This window comes from Pan paniscus, chromosome 17 (genome assembly GCF_029289425.2).
Source record: "Pan paniscus chromosome 17, NHGRI_mPanPan1-v2.0_pri, whole genome shotgun sequence".
Lineage (NCBI taxonomy): Eukaryota > Metazoa > Chordata > Mammalia > Primates > Hominidae > Pan > Pan paniscus.
In genome coordinates, this window is record NC_073266.2 from 59,665,559 (window position 1) to 59,685,105 (window position 19,547).

Genomic DNA, 19,547 nt, shown 5'->3' on the forward strand with positions numbered 1-19,547 from the left:
ATTTCTGTCACAAGAAACCAGGATGATCTCTTGCAGCTTCCTATTCTACCTGAGGTGCCATCGTTGGTATTAAACAATAAGAGATTAGGCTCTTGTCAGGCAAACTAATGAATTTTAGATTGATTTCTGTCTTCTGCAATGCTAGCGACATTTTTGACAGCTGTGATTTATAGGGCTTTCATTGGGTCTATTCATGAAAGGAGTTGTTTATTTTGGTTGATGGGAAAGCTTCTAATGTTCCCAGTGGGAAATGCTGAGGGCCAAGACGATGGCCATCTTGAAGGGGCTCTCTGACTATCTAGGGCAGGCCTCTTATAAATTTGTAATCAAGAGCTCGGAGAACTAATGGGGTAAGTTGGCTTGGAAATTGTTTTGGCGACATCTGACCAGTGAAATGCTCCTGGAAAATATATGTCTGCTGCTCAGCTGCAGAGCCGTAAGGGTAAAAATTCTACTTTGTGTGTCATTTTACTTGCTTTTTTTCTTTTTTTGAAATGCCATAACTGGTATTTTCAGAATGCAGCAGGAATTTTAGTTCCACAAAGTGGTGGTGGAGAAACAATGTAATTCAAAGATTTAAACTGGGGTCTTTTGTTTGTTTGTTTGTTTGTTTTTTGTAAGACTTCTGTAGCTCATTGTAGAATATTTTTCTATCAGGAATAATTTGAAAATTTGCAAGTGTGATGGATATTGTGGTGGACCTCCCAGAGTTCGCTTCAGGACCAAGACACTTGTTTCTATAAAGAGCTAGTGGGAATGATAACTCTTGCTAGCTCACAGATAGGTCTCTTTCTTGAAATTGCCCTCTGCTGAAGGGAACTGACTTGCCAAATATTACATCCCCCTCTACGTCAGTTTGCATTCAATGACGGGTCGAGACTAGGTCGAAAGGCTCCTTTTCTCACTTCAGGATTTTTCTGTTGGGTCATTCCAACACCAAGCTCCCTATAGGGTGAGCTGGAGCCTCTGTTGCAAGTGTATCATGGAGCAACTGCTTTCTCTCCCCAACTTTTTTTTCTCTCACTCCTTCATGGATGTTGTTTTTAAGAGCACTTGTCAATCAACTTCCATAATGCAAATCTCAAAGTAGAATCTGTTTCCCAGGAACCCAGCCTGCAACCAGGAGGTAAGGTTGAGAGAGGTGGCCATGATTGAGGAAAAGTAAGCAGGGGTTGACCACAAATAGGATTTCAGGGATGAGAAAGGAGAATATTGAGGATGTAGTAGAGCTTCCAAAGCTGGAGACCTTGGAGGATGAGAGGAACCCTACTTTTGTTTGCCTTTTGAGGCTTATAGCTCAAGCAGGTTGCAGGAAAAAACAGCCCCATATCACCTTTCCCAGGGGAGAAATATCAGGGAACACCTGACATTTCAGAGGTAGACTGTGCCTATAATATAGAATAGGGAAGAGAATGAGGTCACAGTTGATAATAAGGGAAGAAGCAGAATACACATAACGAATCTTATATATCAAATCTTTTGATAATATTTCTGAACAGTGGAGAAAGTTGGAAAGATAGAATGTATGATTAGGGTGGGATCACTTAAAAATATATACAGCATCTACCAGGACATATACATGACAAGAAAAGATATGACATGCTCTGAAGTCACCAAAACCAGCTGTGATGGTTAATACTGAGTGTCCACTTGATTGGAATGAAGGATACAAAATATTGATCCTGGGTGTGTCTGTGAGGGTGTTGCTAATGGGGATTAACATTTAAGTCAGTGGGATGGGAAAGGCAGACCCACACTTAATCTGGGTGGACACCATCGAATCAGCTGCCAGCACAGCAAGAATATAAGCAGACAGAAAAATGTGAAAGGAGAAACTGGTCTAGCCTCCCAGTCTAGATCTTTCTCCCATGCTGGATGCTTCCTGCCCCCGAACATTGGACTCCAAGTTCTTCAGTTTTGGAGCTCGGACTGGCTGTCCTTGCTCCTAAGCTTGTAGATGGCCTATTGTGGAACCTTATGATTATGTGAATTAGTACTTAATAAACTCCCCTTTGTATACATATATATATATATATTCCGTTAGTTCTGTCCCTCTAGAGGACCCTGACTAATACACCAGCAATAAAACTAACAGGTTGACTGCATACATTTTTGTATGTATTCTGGCAGTGATCACCAGCTAGTGCAGGCAATGGTAGCTTTCATGAACCAGGAGCCAGCCTTCTTTAAGACCAAAGGGACATTTTTCATGCCTTTTGTATACATTAAAGAAGTGGCAATTTGTATTAGGACCCTTCTCCCCAAGGAATTCCTGGAAATTCCACATTTGTTACTTTTTCCCTCTAAATATGATAGGTCTTGATTTTATTTCTTCTATCTGCCTGAGCTCAGCATAATGTAGCTATTTTATTTTCATTTCTCTTTCTCCCTGTAATATTAAAAAGATCATAATTACAAGATGTCAACAAAAAACTCAGCAGCAGGAAAAATCTCAGGAGTATAGAACAACAATCTATTGAAATGCCTTCTCCCAAAACAAGTAGCCAACAAAAATAGTGGCTATCATTTATTTAATAGTTGGAAAGTAATTTTCTTTATAACAAAGTGTTGGACTTTCATTTGTAAAGGGATAGGGAGTACCTATGTTTATCCAGGCTAGGTCTCACAGATGAACTAACTAGGGTGACCCCTGGCGGGTAAGTTGAAGACCTCTGAAGAGGTTGCTTGTCTGCCAAGTCAGAAATTAAGCAACCTCCATAAGTTAGAATAATAAGACCCAGACTTCTCTCCTTCTGATGTGTCTGATGGGGGCCCACAGTAGGATGAACTTACTTTTGTCACTAAGTGGCTCCCTGGAATACTCTGCTAAGTAACTTTTTCATTGAGGCAGTCAGGAACAGCAAGATTTTAATGAGCAACTTGGCCAAGGCTTCTCAAACTGTAATGTACATATGAATCACCTGAGGGGCTTGTTAAAATGTAGGCTCTGATGAGGTCAGCCTAAGCCTGAGAGTCTGTAGTTCTAACAAGTTCCCGGGTAATACCAATGCTACTGGTCCACAAGAGATACTTTGCTAGGCCACAAGCAAAATAAGTGAGTAAGCAATAAAGGGCTGCTTGTTCTGTGACAGACATCTTAGAAATAATTGGCTTACTTTATCACATTTCAGTAGATTGGTTTATTAGATTACTCAGCTGTAATCTAAGGGCGATATGTAATCATAAACTAAGGATGTAACGTGTAATCTCAGGACAATGTGTAATGTAAGGACAATGGTGGAGAGTGGATAATTTGAAATTCCTTTCTGTGTCTTCCTGAGTCACAGGAGCTTTTCTGTAAGATGGGCACCCTGTGCAGGCCAGGCTGGGCACAGCAGGAGGCATGATCAATGAATGCATTCAGGTTTCTACACCCCTCTTTAGGGAAGAGGCAGAAAGACAAATGCAGCTTATTTTCTCCAGCTCAGTATCTCTTTGTGTAACATGCAGGAGGGAGAATGTGAATGATAGAAAATATTAAGTGGGGCAGAATATGCTAAAGTAGGTCAAGGGAGAAAATGAAATAGAGTATTTTTTCTATTCTCAGAAAATGCTGTTAAAATTAGAACTGCCACAGATCACAAGATCAGTATTGTAAACATTTTTTTTCCAGGCAAAAAACTCTCAGCTACCAAAACTTCGATTATTAGATAAGGATTTGAACAAAGATGTGTGTCATGTACTGTGCAAGATGTGTGTGGTGTTGGTTTGGGAGCAGAGGGTGCCTATGTCTTTGGCCAGGCCATGTCCTTGGTAAAATGTACATGTAGTCAAACTGTGTCCAGCAGCTTCACTTTCTCTAACTCCTCTCTTTCTTCACACTCTTTCACACATGTCTGTTTCTCTTTGTTTAAATTAATTCACACTAAGATGTTAATGACATTACACATTACCTTTCATAAGAGTGTTTATATTTATCTTACTTTCTAAAATTAGAAAGCAATTTACGTTTGCTGTGGTATTGTTAGTATTCTGAGGTAATACTTATTCCAAAGTACTAGATTAGATTAGATTTTATGGCATGTTGATTCTGCTGGTCTGAAAATCCTTTCTTCCTAGCACTATAAAATCATTACTTGTGCCCTTCCACATGAAGGGCTTTCTTGCCTACACACACACACACACACACGCGCGCGCGCGCGCGCGCACACACACACACACACACACACACACACACACACAAAGCCCCACCTTGTTTCTTAATGGATCATAAAAAAAGATTCTATAAAATTCTGGGCTGGCCCTTCCTTCCTTCCTTCCTTCCTTCCTTCCTTCCTTCCTTCCTTCCTTCCTTCCTTCCTTCCTTCCTCTCTTCCTCTCTCTCTTTCTCTCTTTTCCTTCCTTCCTTCCTTCTTTCCTTCCTTCCTTCCTCTCTCTCTCTTTCTCTCTCTCTCTCTCCTTTTCTTTCTCTGACAGCATCTTGCTCTGTCATCCAGAATGAAGTTCAGTGGCATCGTGATCATAGCTTACTGCAGCCTCCAACTTCTGGCCTCATATGATCTTCCCACCTCAGCCTCCCAACGTGCTAGGATTATAAGCATCAGCCACCACACCCAGCTCTGGAATCCATATTTTAAAAGGCAGTTTTATTGTATCAGGTCTGACTCTGCCCATTTGCTTTCCTCTTATTATCCTGTGGGTTCCTCCCACGCCTTTCAGGAAGCCTGACAGCCGGACAGGTGGGACATGTCTCATTAGACTCAGAGTTTGCATTTCAATGAGGAGAGGATATAGTAAAGTTCAGTATACAATACACCAACAACAATAATTCCTGCAAATGAGATGGTCAGGGAGCAGTATATCCACCATCAGGTTCTCTGTCTAATCTGTTTTTATGTTTAGTCTTTGTCTCATTTCCTTATAAATGAATACAGGTGATATCACCATGATTTTTTCATACTGAATCTGGAGACTGAAATCTCGAGTGGGTCTGACTGAACTTTAAATCTTCCTGATGAAGCTTGGGGAGGGATAGCAGGACTGGAAGATCAACTGGGGCTGAGGAACCCTGTTAGGCTTAGAAATTGAGAATACGTTGTTTATGGGACCAGGTTCCAGGTTCCTAGATGAGTGAGCAAAAATTAAATCATCAGCAGTAACAACACAAGAGATTTACTGTGGAATCAGGTACGTTCTGATGGGCCCTCTATTGCTCAGAAGATAGATACACCCCAGTAATTGGATAGCTCAGCTGGAAACATCTTAAGAGAAAAGTGCTCCTTGTCTCATGCGGTTCTGAGTAGCAGAAGGATGGTCCCAGTAGGAAAATGCATCTCTTGACTACACTTTGCACAGGTGTGAACATTACCCACTGGTGAGTAATGTCAGGTGAAAATGGCTCTGTTGTCACTGAGCGTCCCAGATGGAAGTCTTGAGCCCCTTTCACACTCTGGCTTTTGAAAAATATTTTTCTCTGAAAGACATTTTATTTTTTAATAAATGAAGAGCTATGAGTCATCCTGCTTTAGAACTGGAAGAGAAAATTTACTTCTGCTATAATTAAACAATAATTATTATTCTTTCCTCTGAGGGAGAACTCTGGGAGATAAACAACTCCCAGATAAATAAGGCTTAGAGAACATGGGCCAAGGCTTCTGTTGATTCACAATATATTTATCTCTCTCTTCCTCCCAAATAAAAAATAATGATAGTAATTATTTTTAAAAATGTTTCCCTTTTTAAATCATTTAAAATTGTTGTTTTCCAGTCTACTCAAGCAGTAATTGCTTTTGTGGCCCTGGTGTAACTTGTGGAGAGGATAGGGATAGAATGAGCAGTTGAGAAAATCTACTCCCTAGGCAGCAACTCCAAGGCACCAATTAGTATGAGCTGACCTTTAACTTGGTGAGTAGTAGGAGGCAAGAGGACTTAATCAGGGTATGAAAACCTGGGTTTTGCCACTTCTTACCTGTGCATAGATTTGGTGGCAAGTCATTTAATTTCTTGGAGGATTGTTACTCTTTTAACAAATGGTTATAATTCTTAATTTATCTACCTCACTCTGTTTATCTTAAATGACTATATATATATATACATAATACATATATATATACATAAAAATTACTGTAAAGTATACAAATTAGGGTGGTCATGGAACTTTGAGATTAAAAGCATTCTACAGGCCAGGCGCTGTGGCTCATGCCTGTAATCCCAGCACTTTGGGAGGCTGAGGCGGGCGGATCACAAGGTCAGGAGATGGAGATCAACCTGGCTAACATGGTGAAACCCTGTCTCTAATAAAAATACAAAAAATTAGCCGGGTGTAGTGGCGGGCGCTTGTAGTCCCGGCTACTCGGGAGGCTGAGGCAGGAGAATGGCGTGAACTCGGGAGGCGGAGCTTGTGGTGAGCTGAGATAGTAGCGCCACTGCACTCCAGCCTGGGGGTCAGAGTGAGACTCCATCTCAAAAAAAAAAAAAAAAGCATTTTACAAAGAGAATGCTGGCCCTAAGTATTTTCTCATTTTCCAGTTTCCTTAAGTTGGAAGCAAAGCAAACCAGCCCTGGAATTCCTTCCTGAAGAAATTTGGAAGTGACATTTGTGGGGATACATAGATAAGGAGTCATCTAAAATTAAAAAGGATTCTTGAAGTTTTCATGACACATACAGTGCTGTCAGCTCTTTCTCAAGGGTGGGGACTGAAAGGAGCTACATCACATTTGGGTAAAAAATGGAGTACACTGCCAAGGCCTTCATTAGAGCATAAGGTAGTATATTGTAGTTATTAAGCAGGTACCTGGAGGGGTCAGTCAATCCACAGCTTACTCATTACCTGGAGATAATATTAAAATATCTACCTAATATCCTATGAATAAAATGAGATCGTCCAAGTAAAGTACATAGGAAATTGCCAGGCACATAAAATATACTTAATAAATGGTTTATAGGGATGGCTCTATTAATTTTACAGAGAGTACATTTCTGACTTCATAGTATAATTTGAGGAGCATTGAAAAACCTGCTGATCCAAGTATTTCCCTTTTCAATATTTCTCAGTGCTTTCCCCTACTCTTTTCATATTCGAAATCTTCTCATTCCATGAGAACTAGCTATGATTTAACTTCCTAAGGTCAGGTACTGTGCTTCTTTTGCTTACCACTGTGCACCCAAGCCCTTCAAGGTGCACTTGACAAATAATCCTGCTGAATAGATGTATGTTAGTAACTTCATGGAAGCTGTAATCCATGTGTTCCAATCTCTGAGGGATGCCAGAGTTAAAGAAGGGTCTAATTCCAAAATAATGGCAAAATAATAATATATGTATTTGCATTTCTTCAACAAATGGAAAAGGATACTGCTATGGACTGAATGTTTGTGTCCCCCCAAAATGTATATGTTAAAGCCCTAAGTGATGGTTTGGGGAGATGGGTCCTGTGGGAGGTAATTAGGTCACGAGAGTGAACCCTCCTGAAGGGATTAGTGTCCCTATAAGAAAAGGAAGAGAGCAAACCCCCTCTCCCTGCTCTCTGCCATTTGAGAAACAAAAAGATGGTCATCTGTTTGCAGCAGGCCCTCACCAGACATTGCATCTGCCAGCACATTGATTTTGGAATTTCCAGCCTCCAGAAGTCTGAGAAATTAACGTTTGTTTTGTAAGCTACTCAGTCTACGGTATTCTGTAGTAGTAACCTGAATTGGTTAAGATGGATACAAAGTTTACAAAATACTTCTTAAAACGTTACTTTTTTTTTTTTCTCAATTAGCTTCTCTCACAAAAGACAGCAACTCTTGTATCTTTTGCGGATTTTTCAAATCAGGCTTTCTTCATTCCTAATCCAATGTATCTTTATCTATGTCTCTTTCTTTCCCATTCTGTACCATAAACCCTGGAAGAGCTTGCCTGGTAAGACAGAACCCTCATTATAGGTCATGAGAGGTTAAAAAAAAAAAAAAAAAGAAAGAAAAATCTCAGTGCAAAGCCAAATCTTCCTTTAGTTGACAGTGAGGGAAAGCTGGAGACATTTATATGACAATGTATTGTTGTTGATTTTGTTAACTGAACAGTTTTTTAATTAAAAATTAATTTTTAATTGAAAAAAACACTTAACTCTTTTCTTATACCCAGAAGCAATTGACATATGTGAAAAGTCCTTGAAAATTAATCATTCACTGCTTTTTGACAGATCTATTTTTGTCTTTACATGTTACTTAGATCTTTTATTTTACTTAACATTTGTCCATTATGTCTTTTCTGCCCAATTAATAGATTTTTAAGAAAATTTATGTATAATACCTAGCATGGTATTTTATACATAACAAGTGTTTAGAAATATTTGTGGAGCTACTTTGAAAGACCTAGCTATAAAACAAATTTTATCTAAGAGGGATTTTATTCTGAGCCATTACTAGCCATTATACTGATAAACTATTTTATTATATAAATGGAAGGTGTTTAAGAAGGGATGCTTGAGGCTGAGGACATGGGGTAATAAAAACAAAACAGGGTGAGGCAAGTTAGGGAGTGTGGCTGGGAGTTGAGAGATCACTGGGTTAGAACTTGCCAGAAAGAAGGAAGATAATGCCAGTAAAGAAAAGAGAGAGGCCCATTAGAGTAATATAAAGTCTTTTAGATTGTATTACTGTTCCATACAATTTTCTCCTTCCCTCTTCTTGGTGAGCAGATTATAATTTCCCACTCCACTGGCTTTTTCATATGGCTTACTTTGACCAATGAAATGTGAATAAAAAGGATATGTTTTGCTTCCAGGCAAATCTTCAAGAGACATTAAGGGATTCCTCTATTGGTCTTTTCTCTTTGCTATGAGACTGGGCTGATCCATATGGGGCCTGCTCCTTCAGGTTTGTCTCAGGAGAAGATGTAGGGAGAGCTGAAGCTACCCAGCAAGTACTTAATAATGTTACGTTTAAAAAATAATGTTTTCTAGAGAGATATTTGTGCATGGACCACTCCCTTGATTTAAGCAAATTTGTTTTACAAAAATGGAACCAAAGATAGGCATAGCATTCTCCAACTTCCGGAGATAATCTGCAATTACCTGTATTAAAAATATGTAAATAAAAAGATATAATGAAAATGTTGATTGTGTATCTATAAAGAAAACAATGATAAATTATGAAAATTTCTTTTGAAGATATTCTACTTCAAGTTATAGAGTATATGGAAAGAACTGTAAATCATTATCTAGGATTCTGGAATGTAAAGTATTCAAAGCAGTCAATATTTTTTAAGGTAATGACGTATTCCCTCTCATTCCTGAACAATTTTGATTTTTAAGAATAATCAGGAAAACCTCATGTTTTTGAACATGTACAGAGTTGCATAGATGTTGGCCATTTTGAGGAAAACATCTTTTGTCTTTTGCAAGCAGCCTGCACTTGCAAATCATTCACCAGAAATCAGAATAGTAGCTGAGACTGTTGAACTTCCTCTGATGCAATTAGTGGACAGAGAGTCATTAGTGTAGCTCTAGACATAGGCAATTGCCCAGACTTTAAACTGTTTTGGAGGCAGCTTTTGGGTCAGTAGAAGGAACAGTATCACTCAAGCTAGCCCAAGTGGTCTCTAGCTGTGTCTCCATGAGTGCAGAATTAATTTTTTCCCCTCTGTAGTAATTATTACTAGATTCTACCAAGAAATGTTGTTTTCCCTAGTTTATAATAGTTAATATTTATGAAAAATTTTCCATAGGTCAGCATATCAACTATAATTCCTTTGGTTACAAGTGATAGAAATCCCAACCCAAGTTACTCAGGTACAGAGAGAAATTTATTGCATCATGTAATCAAACTTGAGCGTAACGGAGGACTAGCTGGCTTTGAGGATGATTCAGACCAAAGATCAGCACTCTCTTCTTCTCCCACCTCCACCTCTTTCTGTATATTGTCATCATTTTTCTTACTGTGTTCTGGCTTCTTCATAGGCTGTTTGGAGCTCATATCTTTCCAGCTGTGACCAGTAATTCCCAGTTTGCCTGAGACTTTCCTAGTTTCACTGCTGAAAATCCTGCATTCTGAGAAACCCCTCAGTCCTGGGACAACCTGGACAGGTGGTCATCAGAGAGGACAGGGGCTTTTTCCTTATTATGTAGTTCAAATATGGTCTAATTTTGTCTCAATTTGTTCCTCTGTGGCTAGAAAGTCACTGTGGCTAGAAAGTGAGGTACTATGGTTAAACCAGCTTAGATCAGGTGCCTCCTGGAGGCTCTAATCAATCATTTATCCATTTTCAAATTTCTCAAGCCTGTTTCAAAGCACTTGCCTCCTGGAAGTAAGGGAAGCAGGGTATGTAACATGATGGCATCTTCCATTCTAACACTTGTCAAATGACAAGTGTGGGGCAAACCTAACATTCACTGTTGACTAGAGTTTGACACAAAGCTAAGTGCTGCATCCAATTTAGTCTTTAGCAACCCTGTGCAGAAAGTACTCTCATTATCTCACTTTTACAGATGAGGGAGCTGAGATTTCTTCAAGAGGCAATGAGACAACAAATGAAACCCTTAACACCCTTATAATTCTTTCTGGCTAGCTGGTTCAGTACTAACTCCTAGTTTGTTGTTGTTTATTTTGTTTTGTTTTTATGATTTTCTCTCATCATGCACTCATCTCTTTCTCCCTTGAACTTCCATGGCACTAATTTAGATTTTTAAATTATAGTGTTACTACTCATATGCCTTTTTGCTTAAAAATAGTGTCTCCTCAAGAAGCTTCTATTGTAAGTTCTTTGAGAGCAGATTCTACATGACCCATCTCTTTGATCATTCTCTTTGTTTGTGAGTGTTCATCTTATGTCCCACATGATAATTCTGTGGTTTTTTTTTAACCTTGCACCTAGTTTTTTTCCAGTTGTGTGTGTGTGTGCATTTATTATACTTAGAATCTTGTTGGAATTTAGATACTTGTAAATTAAAATGACTTTTATTTTTAGCATCTTTTTTTATTGCTTGGCCTTAGGCATGGTGACCATTAAATGTGCAACCTAAATGTGTGCAACAATTGCAGAAAAAGCCTGACATGATAATTAAAATAGAATCAGCACCACTTACTCTGAAGTTAAGTAAATGGGAGGCATAATGTAGACCAGGCGGGGATAAAAAACAGTGCAACTTCAGAAAGATATTTAAAGGCTACTTATAAATGCTTAAGCAAAATGAGAAATCTGGGAAAAGTTTTTATGCTAAATGTTTGCAGAAATTAGAATATTAAAGGAATATTCATTAAAAAGTCACTTGGCAAAATGCTGATTTCCAACCTGCTTACATTTTTTAGTGTCCTATAATTTATTTTTAGATGACATGTTTTGTTTTTAAATCTAAAAAGCAAGTGTTTTAAAATAGATGTGTGAAATTTGAAGATGAATAAAAAAATAGTAAGGATTGTCAATTATAAGTTGTTACTTGAGGCCAGTTACTTCACTTCTCTGAGGCTCAACTTTGTTCTCTGTAAAGTGGTGGTGTTAAAGTTGGGCCCAAACAACCTAGTGTTGTATCTTCCCACTCTAACAGTTTTTGGTTTTTTATTTATTTCTATTGTTGGATTCTTACATTCATTATAACTGGACCAAAACCTTTATAAGAATATTAAGCACTGTTTACTGAAGACAAGACATGATAAAAATAGTTGGCATTTTAGGCCTTGACTAGATGAAGTTTATTAGTTTTATCAAATATGAATTTTAGATAGCCATACGTATAATTCAATTAAAAAGTGATATTAATATTCTCATATAGATGAAGCCTAAAATAGAGGCAAAAATAACAGAAACATTCTATGGTTAAGGATAATTTGATGGACTTTTAGGTTTCATGATTCATACTTCCCACCCATAATTTAAAATTATGGGAATAATTATTATCTTAAAATATGAAACCAGATACCTTGTTTTGTTCTGTTAAGAGAAGTCTACCTATATGCAAGGTGCTAGCTTACCTTCTTGGTTTTCTTTTAACCAGGATCTTTCTAAATTTGACATAGGTTTAGTTAAGTAGGTTAGATAGAGGAATTTCATTGTTTCTGGAAAGGTAACTCATGAAATTCAGTACCTTTCATGAGATATAATTTTAAGCCCTGCATAGAACCTAGTGTAGTTCTGGGGTCGTGATATATACTTCAATATGGTTGACTCAAAGATAATCCTTTATCCTAATATGTCATACCTGCTCCCAATGTTTGCGGCACCCAGGGAAGAATAAAAATGGAAGCTTACATTCCATATGTCTAAATATTTAAGAGTTATACATTAAGCTAGTGAATTGTTGAATCTAATGCATTCTGTTTTCTCCTTCCTTGGCTAATATATCTTTATAATAATGTGGAATGATAGGTTTGAGTTTAGATACCTGAACACACCCCTCTGGCCTAAGACCACATCTTTGGCTTCCCACCCATGTCTCTGTTCTGCACTCTGAGGTACCTTATATGGGCATCAGTAAATGCCCCAGATTAAGCTTTACCTATACCCTTCCCACAGCCTTCCTGGAGCAATCCCTTGGGCCCACGGGCATCTACACCAGTCACTCAATCTACCCTGAATCGAACAGTACAGAGAAGAGGTTCTTGAATAGGATTCTGGGGAATGCGGGCTCCAGGTAGACACATCCCCTTGGGTTTCTGTGGAGGGCATGGCTGGAGAAATGCTCCAGTATGACTGGAAAGGCATCTTTTGCTTGATTCAGATGCTTTCAGTTATGATAGAAACTCAGGGAACCATATTAGAGGAATCCACAAGGATAATTCATTTCAAGTTTACCGGGAAGACTCAAGGGCAGGAATGTGTTGGGTGTTGGGACCAAGGACAGAATCTCCCTTTTCTCTTGATGCTGTGCCTCTGTGCTTTAGTCTGTCTCCCTGCAGGTAGTTTTTCTAGGTCACATGGCTGGAAATCTGAGCACAGGCTTTTCCTAGCTGTACCTGTTTTAGTCTGAGCAACCAAAAATATGCTTTTATTTCTCATTCTAAAATTCTATGGCAATGAGTTTGCTCTTCTTGGGCCAGGTTGCTTATCCTCAACAAATCGGTGGCTCATGCCTGTAACCCCAGCACTTTGGGAGGCCGAGGTGGGTGGATCACCTGAGGTTAGGAGATTGAGACCATCCTGGCCAACATGGTGAAACCCCTTCTCTACTAAAAATACAAAAATTAGCTGGGCATGGTGGTGCCTGCCTGTAATCCCAGCTACTTGGGAGGCTGAGGCAGGAGAATCGCTTGAACGAGGGAGTCGGAGGTTGCGGTGAGCTGAGATTGTGCCACTGCACTCCAACCTGGTGACAGAACGAGACTCCATCTAAAAAAAAAAGAAAAGAAAAAAAATCACTATGAACAAAGTAATGGAGTACTGTGATTGGCAGAGAGTTTCATGGCAAATAACACACAAAAAAAATTTCATGAGAAAAAACAAACTCTTGAAAAATAAAATATAAAAATATGAAAAGTTGATTTTATATTGTAATTGGAACTCTGAGCTAATTCTTGTAAGAAAAATAAAGAATATGTAACAACTTAACCATCCTTTGCTTTACATTTGGCTTTTCCATCACCCTCATGGAGAAAGTCCTTTCTGGTTAAGTATTTGAGGGCTTCATCAGATATATCAAAAAGCCACCTTAATTCTTTGTTATTTAAATCTTTCTTTTCTGAAGCGCTTATTCTGTCTTTCTGTTTTTTTTTTTTTTCTCATTTTTGTTGTTAACTAGTTTAACTCTATACTGATTTTTCAAGGGCTTTTGTGTGTTCTAAGTGGTTTTCTATGATCACTTTCATAGACCTCAGGAAATCTTGAATCTTCTGCAAAATGTATGATTTCACTTTGCAGTCATTTTGCATTCCATATTCATATGTGAATGCAGTGCAAATAAACAAGAGACACCTACCAGAGTGGTAGAGCAGGAAGGATGGGTAGGCTAGGTTTAAGAACTGTGGGGAGGTAAAAGGATATACTTGTGTAGATAATTGGCTTATTAGTAAATCTTTTCATGTTTTAAAGAATTTTTTCCTCCCTAAAATGTCATTACTGTGGGAATCAGATAATAAATTTTCAGCAAATGAGGACCCCTGAATAAACACGTGACTAAGAGTCGGATTTTTTGGTGGGGGAGGAATTCTAACAGTTTTGGGTATGGCTCTACCAATCATTTGTGGTTTCCTTCCATGCAAGGAACTTCTCTCCAGTCTGTAGTTTCCTCCTCTATAAAATGGGGTGAAAAGCCTCCTTCTCATTGTGGAGTTGGAAAAATTAAAAGAGAAAATTATCTGGCACTAGTGTTTTCTAGTAAATGGAAGCTATTTGATTGAGACACATTTCTGGTCCTCCTAGGAGCTTAGTTTAGAGGGGATAAAAACATGTACAGTTAATTACAACATACTGTGAAAAATGCAATAACAGAGATTTACAATGGCCATTCAACAAACCTTTAGGAATGATAAGTCATCCAGGAGAGGGGTGTCAGAGAACGGCTTCCTGCTGGGGTGATACCTGAGCTGATATCTAAGGCACAGAAAGAGTTATCCGGATGAAAGAGGGTGGGGAGGCACTGCTAAGAGAAGGGGTCCAGACCAAGGCCCACTAGGAGCAAAGGCACAGGAGTGACACAGAACCCACATTCAGACAACTGCCAGCAGGTCTTTGAGGCTGGAGTCAGATGAAAAGGCAAGGTGCAACAATAATTCTTTGTAATTTTATTTGTGGGGAGAAATGAATTTCAAGTTACAAATATCTATTCACAATCAACAAACTTGCAACTAACTACCTTATAAGTTGTATTACCTTATGATCATGTGAACATCTTACCTCCCCAAACACCAAAAAATATAATATAATTCCTAATTTAATACACTCTGGTATTGGTATGGTTAAATAGAAATATTTATATACATTTATAGAGAACTTTATAGGTTTGTTTTTTTTTTGTTTGTTTGTTTAGATGGAGTCTGGCTGTGTTACCCAGGCTGGAGTGTAGTAGCATGATCTCAGCTCACTGCAACCTTCTCCTCCTGGGTTCAAGTGATTCTCCTGCCTCAGCCTCCTGAGTAGTTGAGACTACAGGTGCCCGCCACCACACCTGGCTAATTTTTGTATTTTTGTAGAGATGGTGTTTTGCCACATTGGTCAGGCTGGTCTCGATCTCCTGACCTCAGGTGATCCACCCACCTCAGCCTCCCAAAGTGCTGGGATTACGGGTGTGAGCCACAGCACCCAGCCAGACCTTTATAGTTTTTAATGTACACTTACATTTTCAGATATGAGCTTCACCATAACCTTGTCATGCAGGTGAGTTAACCATTAGTTTCATATTACAGATTAGAAAACCTAGACTTACCAATATTAAGTGACTTCCCCAAGGACACAATAAGCATAGTGCTAAGACAGGATCAGGGTCTTCTGAGAACTGGTTGAGTGCTGTTGCTTTTTCCTCTGTAACAATGGTGAACAAGCCTTTTCTGTAAAAGGCCAGATTGTACACATTTTAGGCTTTGTGGGCCATACGGTCTGTGTCACAACTATTCACCTCTGCTGTTGTAGCATGAAAGCAATGATACACAATGTAAAAATAAAATAAAAGCAAACAGGCATCACTGTGGTCCAATAAGCTTTTTTTTTTTTTTTTTTACAAAACGAGGATGTGGGCCAGATTCAGCCCACAGGTTACAGTTTGCCAACCCCTGCCCTATTAACATTCTACAATTTTTTTTTTTTGCTGTATTAAGTAGTGGAGAATTTTAGGTATGTGGCTCCAATACATTTTTAATGTTTATTCATCCCTAGTGTCTTCTATCTGGATAGCACTTATTGTGTTAGTATCACAATCTCCCCTTTGTTCTCTCCTCCATAAAGATCACCTATCTCTGGAATAAGCAGGATTTTTTTTCCCATTAGTTCCTGGGTCAGTTCCTACAGAAACCGGCTCTTCTTTTCTCACTAGTGTTTTCACAATCTCTTTCAGCTGCCCCTTCGTGTTCTCTACCTTGCTTCTGATTATTGCCTGGAATTTGAATGTGTCCATTCTCCCTATGGCTATTGTTATATTGGCTTCCATGGAAAGAACATAGAGAGGAGTTTCTGTACACTAGCCTCAGTTTCCCAAAGCGCCATTGCCACAGGCTGTCATGGATAACAGATTTTACTGAAAGAGCCTCACTTCCATCCCTTATGACAAACTATCATGTAGGGAAATCCCACTTTTCCTTTAGGAAACTCCCTCACGGGGGCTGTTCTCTCACCACTGGGCCTGTTCTCACCACTGGGCCTAGCCTCCTTCTGCTTCCAGGACAGGTTGCAGCATACACATTGCAGAGCCTGCGCTATTCAGCCTGGAGTAATACACACCTGGCCACATGCATCCAGGCTCCTCTCTCTCCCTTGCCCTCAATGTCTCACCAGCCAGTGAATTCTCTTGCTGTCACTGACTTAATTAGCCCTCATTCTCTCTCATTTGGAATACTGTCTCCTTCTCACCAGCCTCCAGGCCATTTTTCATTATTCTCTCATTGGTCTGGTCTTCCCATCCCCTCACAACCTCAGTCATATAGTTCCTAGAAGCAAATCTGATCACATCACATCCCTGCTCAAAATTCTATACATCGTCACTTTTACCCACAGCATACAATGCACATTTGGTAGCTTCACTCAAGGCCTTTCAAAATCTGGCTCTATTCTTACTTTCTTTCTTCTCCCACCCCTAACTGAAATAGGCCTTCTCTTTCTACCATATATCTAATAACTCCCCATTCAGGAGAGGCCTTTCCTCGAACTCATGCCTTTAAAAACCCTTTTCCTAAGCTAGAAACATGGGTGGACAATCTGCTTTCTTCTCTACTACAACTAAAATATGGTAAATATCACTATTTAGCAGCAGTAGGCCTGGATAGGATGGTAAGGTATTGATGCTGTCTCTTCCAAACACCTATCCTAAACACCCCCCCACACACACACACACGCACACACACGCGCGTGCGCACACACACACACACACTACGTAGACATCAGTTTGGCCTAAAATATGCTAACCACACCACATGATGTTTAGAAGAAGAAATGGCTTACATACATGATTTGTACAGATTGACTGTTACCTATGATTACCCTCATTAGATAATTCCTCAACTCCACTGTAACTGCCTAGAAACACATTATCTGCTATTAGAAAAGTATTGTCTGGCCAGGCGCAGTGGCTCATGCCTGTAATCCCAGCACTTTGGGAGGCCAAGGCGGGTGGATCACGAGGTCAGGAGATCAAGACCATTCTGGCTAACACAGTGAAACCCCGTCTCTACTAAAAAAATACAAAAAAAAAAAAAAAATTAGCCGGGTGTGGTGGTGGGCACCTATAGTCCCAGCTACTCGGGAGTCTGAGGCCAGAGAATGGCGTGAACCTGGGAGGCGGAACTTGTAGTGAGCCAACATCATCGCACCACTGCACTCCAGCCTGGGCGACAGAGGTAGACTCTGTCTCAAAAAAAAAAAAAAAAAAAAAAAAAAAAAAAAGCATTGTTTAATTGCTGAGTCTATGAAATTCATCACAAAATAAGATTGTGTTGAGTTGACTTGGTGGTTTTCCCTCCCTCCCCTCATCACTCCTTCCCTTGTTTTCTTACTGTTTTCTTCCCTCTGTCTTCTTTCTTCCCCAATTTCATCAGTTTTGAGTTTCTCCTAGATGCACAACATTGTTCTTTTGGTTGTGAATACTTCGAAGAAGTAGATGTGGTCCTGGTTGATGGATGAACATTGAGGCCCTCAAGTGCATAAAGGTAAGGAAAAGATGATAAAAGAAGCTACGTACTTGATAGAATAAGGTTTAGAGAGGGTCAGAGGAGAGAGAGACTGCTTCTGAGAAGCAATCATGGGCTTAAAGCAGAAGCCTAGAGAATAAATAGCATTTCAGTCAACAGAGGGCAGAGAAGTGCAGCTTCACACAGGAGGGGCACTGCATGTCATCGGGGGCAGTAATGTGATGTGTGTTTGGGATATCAGTTTAGTAATGTTTAGGGAGAGATGTAAATTTGAATCAATCTGGAATTTGTATTGTAAAGAGTAGGTATGTGATATTCAATTTTTCTATACATAAGCATATCAGGAGAGATATTTTCTTTGTTTTTGAAATTGTACCTGAGCTCATTCCTTAATCCAGTAGAGATGAGTAAAAATCTTCCTCTGGTTTTCATTTATTCATCAAGAACTATTGATTGAGTGCCCATGTTTATCAAATACTGTTCCTGGCTCTGTTTACTTAAGATTGTGCATCAGACTTAAGTATGAATAATATGTGAGATTATGGATTAAATCTCCAAACCTGTATTTAACTCTGTTTTCACATTTCCACATACTACTTAAATGAGAGCTTTCCAGGCCACCCATTATTGAGGTTACCACTGCCTTGACTAAAGATAAAGAAGAAACATTCAAAACTTGGTTTTATTATATGAGCTTTACTAATTGAATGGATTTGTGAAGTTATCTACCATCTATTTTAATCATGAAGGATAATAGCTGTCACACGCGTCAATGTCACATTTATTTTGTTATGGCAGAGTACAGAAGTAAACTGACTTATTTTCCCTAGAATTTTTGCACAAAAGGGACATGGTTAGCTGCTCCTAACTGAACTGCATTAATGGATCCTTCCTTATATGTATCCTAGCAACACTGAAAACAACCTAATAACTGCCCAATTCTCCTCATCAGCGGACTATGCAGTTTTCCCTGTGTTCACAGACACAATCTCAAGGTCATCGCCAAATCTCCAGTTGACTATATACTATTTGAAATGATTCAATTACATTTTCCCAATTAAACAAAGGTAAAAAATGATCAGGAAGTAATCATGTGTCCTAGGAAATAGTGTGTGTGGGAGATTGTGAGGAATATTTGTTTCAATTATCATCTTGTGCTGAAGAGGTTTGATCCAAGGTTAATCATCTTCTGCTTAGCTTCATCCTTCCACTTGGCTAGGTGCCTGCCTGGTTCCAGGAGAGCTGAGCGAGACTGGGGGACAGATGAGGCTGGGGAGGGTTGAGTATGGGTCTTCTCTTTCTACTTTTTTCCATTTATTTGTGGAATGGCACCTGGCACTTTAAATAGCATCTTTAATCAGCGTGACTTAAAGTGCTTTCCAAATAGATGCATTATCCTTATTTTATAAACAGAAAAAGACAGAGAGACAGTTACGTGACTTGCCCAAGGTCATAGAAATGACAGAAGAGCTGGAAATAGTCCTCAGAGTATTGCCACACAATCTCAAATCAAGGGTGTCCTGATGAGATGCAGTGGAGGCCAGGGAGTCACAGGACTGGTTTGCTGCTAGCTAGTTATGTGTGACGGAGCACAGTACTCATGCTCTCTGGCTTTGGTTTTTCTTATTTTTAGAATTAATAGGGGAAAGGTTTTCTCTGAGATTCATGCTAGCAATAAATTTCGATGTCATGGTTTCAGAAATATCTATCTCTTCACTTTTGAGATAATGGTAATTTGGCAGAGCTCAATTGACATTTACCTCTGTGTTTTTTTTTTTTTGAAAGAAGAATTTTCAAGTAAATGACAGTTTTAATTAAAGAAAAAAAAAGCCCACTTGTTTTGCACCCTTGGTGTCACTAATTA